Raw genomic sequence first — 4,586 nt, 5'->3', positions numbered from 1 at the left:
GTTTTCTAACCATGCATTGGTTATTTTCGAGCTCTTCCTTCTCCCCTTACGGAACTTTGTTTGTCCCCAGATGGGTACCCCTTTGGAATCTGTCTTTCCACTGCGGGATTTCAATCTCCTCTTTTCTCTAGAAGTTCTTTTACTCTCGTGGCGCTATATTCCCCACAGAGATTCTTGTTCGCATTCATATCATATCATAAACATCATGCGGTATCTTAGGGCCGAAAATTGGGTCTTTAATATTTAAGTCTCTCCAATCTTGTCGAGACGAAGATTTCAACCTTCATATCTCAAAATTGAGGAAACTTAAATAGGGGCATTTTTCATACCCTAATTTTTAACCCTAAGATCCCACGTGTCATTTGCATCTTTGCATACAAACAAGATCATATATTGGTCCTTCCCCTATCCATCTTTGGTTTTGCTTCTTGCAGGGATCGCCAAGCACCTCTTTGTTGATTTGTTTTACCTTTGTGTTTATATGATTAATTGCTTATCTAACCACTAATAAAAATACCAAAAATATGTTTTAGTTTAATTAATTTTATTGTGCAAGGTAGGGATTTTTAATCAAGAGCATCACAAAGTTTTGTGGATTACTTTTCAAGAAAAGTCAAAAGGTTCATGTGTTTATTTCCATGCCTTTTTCAATAAGCAACTTAAAGCTTTGAGCAATTTAATCAAGATGAAATCAAGGACACCTTATTTTGAGTTGATATGACCACCCATGTGCTTTGGAATGCAATAAAAGTCCAAATACACAAGCTTGTTCCAAGTGGTTTAACCTAAAAGTCAAAGTTCCAAGAATCACAAATCCTTTAATTCTCAACATTTTTGAATGCCCCTTTTTTCATATGACTCTTATCAACATCCCCTACAACTTATCTTTACATGACAAGAGTCAATTATGCTTGGAGGTTCATCAAAATTTTGGAGACATTATAGGTCATTTGTGGACTTAGTGAAATTTGACCTATTTTCAAGTGACTTTTTCCCAAATTTCAAGGATCATAACTTCTTCAATTTTCAACATATGAATCCGATTTATTTTGCATAATGTTATTTGTGATTCCATTTACAAGTTTGCTTCAAGGACCAAGGTCAAAATATACTTGGAAAGCCATGGAATTCATTGGGACATTATAGGTCATTTTCAGCCATGAAGCACTCAAATGTTTCTGTTACATAACCAGTTTTTCATGCCAACTTCAACATGCCATAACTTTGTGCTCAAACATCCAAATGCAACCTTTCTTGTCACATTATAATCTTGGCCATGATGTTAACACATTGCAAAAAGAATGGGATCAAAAAGCCTCTTGAGCAGGATGCCCCATTGGGTTGAACATGGTGACTTGGAACTGAAGAAATTACCATTGCCCGAAATTTGATCATGACTAATCTCAATTCTGAGTCAAATTGGCAAGTGTTTTTATCCTAATCATGTTTTAACAAGTCTCTAGAAGTTGATTGACACTTAAAATGCATCATTTGGATGAGTTTTGATGAGTTTCAAGTCACATTTTTCACACACTTGAGTCAATTTCATTTTGCACGAATTCAACATCATTCCACGCGCATTTGGATCCAAACACATTCCTTATAAATAGAGGAAGCTATTGCCTTCATTTGCGAGCTTTGGAGAGCCAAGAAATCCCTGTTACAACTTGAAAATTTCCCAGAAAATTCAACTATCGTGTTTTGAGTTTCAACTTGTTTCAATCTAATTTCTTGATTCCATTAGCTCCATCGGCATCCTCTGAAACTTTAGCAAGAATTCCCAAGCTCTGAGACCTTCTGAAGTGCTCTAATCAAATTAAGCTTCATCAACTTCTGATCACCATCTGGATAAGGTAGTTTTGAGCATCATTTGAACTCAAACAAGTTACCACAATATAGTTATTCAATCTCTGATGTTTTCCCCTAAATTATCTGGCGTTGATTGATCATGTTCATCATTTAATTTAAGTTTTCTTGGCTTGCTTGTTTTTGAAACTTCTCTGAATTTCCCTTTGCTCAGTTCACATAAATGAATTTGGAGTACAATGTTGAATTCAGGATGAGAAGAGGATCACAATGGTGGTAGTCTCGGGTCTTGAAGTTACCAAACGATGAAACTCTGGTGAGAGCTCACCGAAGAAGACAATCGGAGTTTTCCTCAGGTGGTCTGAGTTTGAACCAGACACGTTGGCAAATTGAAATATTTTGATTGGTTGGATTTAAACTGGATCATGTGTTTGGCTTGCAGTGTGTTCCACCATGCATCCTAACCTTTGGAGTGTTGGATCTGCCACGTCAACTAATGAGGCGTGATCCAACGCTCCGTGTTTTTTTCTGATTTTAAATATTTTTCTATTATTATAAATTTCTTTTTCTTTAAAAATTTATAGTAATTTCATTTTTTATCCAAAAAATCCCAAAATAATTTCTAAAATTCTCTTTTATTTTTCTTCATCTGATTTTTATTTTCCATATTTTATTTCACTGATTTTCTATTTTTTACGAAATTTTCTCTTTTCTCCTTTGTTTTAATTGCTTTAAAAATACTTTTCTGCATTTTTAAATTCTGTTAAATTTATTATATGTTTCTTATTTTATTTCCAACCTTCCATAATTTTCTTGGCCATTTATTTGGTGTTTTGAAGGACTTTCTAGATTTTCCATTTTATTTATATTTTAAAAATAATTTAAAAATACCTTTGATGCATTTTTATTTCATTTAATTGCATTTTATATTTGTGTGACCTTGTGAAAACCTTAATCCACCAAAATTGATGATTGATTTTGATGATGACTTGATCAATTTTTTTATCCAATTTGAATGTGACTTCTGTAAGACCCCAAACTGCTTTCAGGATTATCGATTGACCCCACAAACCAACACGGGTCTTTTCAGCATGCTTTTTCCTCACTCACATGCTTTCCGAGAAACTTCCCAGAAGGTCACTCATCCCAATACTACTCCAAGTCAAGCACGCTTAACTATGGAGTTCTTATTGGTTAGGCTACCGAAAAGAAGATGCATCTTGTTGGTATAGGTAGTACCAATTAATCCTTATAAGCCTTCATTCAACCATGCAGTTCCATACCTACATAGCCTCAGGATCCCTCTCATTCCGATGTGAATCTGGTTTTTCCCCTAGAAGTTGCTAGGAGTGTCTCATTGTCATGCCTCATGTATCGACAACCACTCCTATCGCCCTCGGATGTTACATGTAACCACTCTTCAGCCTCTCCGACCTCGGGTATTACATGCCCACCAGCTTCCGTTTGGTTCGTCCCCGAACCACATCGTACTGGGAGAGGTATGACTCTGATACCATTTGTAACACCCCAAACTGCTTTCAGGATTATCGACTGACCCCACAAACCAACACGGGTCTTTTCAGCATGCTTTTTCCTCACTCACATGCTTTCCGAGAAACTTCCCAGAAGGTCACCCATCCCAATACTACTCCAAGTCAAGCACGCTTAACTATGGAGTTCTTATTTGTCAGGCTACCGAAAAGAAGATGCATCTTGTTGGTATAGGTAGTACCAATTAATCCTTATAATCCTTCATTCAACCATGCAGTTCCATACCTGCATAGCCTCAGGATCCCTCTCATTCCGATGTAAATCCGGTTTTTCCCCTAGAAGCTGCTAGGAGTATCTCATTGTCATGCCTCATGCATCAACAACCACTCCTATCGCCCTCGGATGTTACATGTAACCACTCTTCGGCCTCTCCGACCTCGGGTGTTACAACTTCTCTTGTGTCTCTCTTCTTCATCTCTTTCTTTTCCCTTTGATAAATTGGATGATTTGTGTCCATCTTGTTCATGATGTATAGATTGGTGCTTGATGAACTTTCATCACTTCAAATATACCTCTTAATTTATCATGGATCATTTAAGGTACTTTGGATTGATGCATAAGTTTGTCCTAAGTGTCATGAAGTGTGGATTGAAGTAATGGACCATCCTCCTAGCCTTTGTGCTCGATCACCCCTCTTATTTATTTTTTTGTGGCTTGGCTTTAGGAGAATGATTTACATATCATTTCTCTAATCATTTCTCTAGCATGTATTAACGCAAACATTATTATTGACCGGTCTCAGATACTTATGACTTCTACATAAGTCCAATTACGATTACTTAACATAGCGTTAAATTTGTCCCAAAGGCAATGACATTTTTATAAGTGAGATTGTAAGATTCCTATTACTCATGGTACTGTATGAAAATATTGTTCCTTTTCCATTTGTGAGAGCTAGTGGCATACTTGTTGATTTTATCCAAGTTGGAGCCCTTCTCATAAATGATGTATAGGTTCATATTTTCATACTTGTGAGTGGAGAGTTAAGTGTTTTCCAAAAAATGACCAAAACATCTTTTCATCTTCACTAACATCTTTTACTAATTTTTCACTTGTATTAACTTTTATTTCTAAGTCATTTACTTCATGCACATTTACTTTATGCCATTTACTTATACTTTATATTTAGTATCTCATATTATATTGGTTGTGATTATGTCATCTGTCCTTTGTTTGGAATTTACTCTTATATATTTGTAAATAAAATATTAATAAGGAAAAAATCTAAA

Source organism: Lathyrus oleraceus, chromosome 3 (genome assembly GCF_024323335.1).
Source record: "Lathyrus oleraceus cultivar Zhongwan6 chromosome 3, CAAS_Psat_ZW6_1.0, whole genome shotgun sequence".
Lineage (NCBI taxonomy): Eukaryota > Viridiplantae > Streptophyta > Magnoliopsida > Fabales > Fabaceae > Lathyrus > Lathyrus oleraceus.
Note: the sequence above shows the minus strand (reverse complement) of the source record.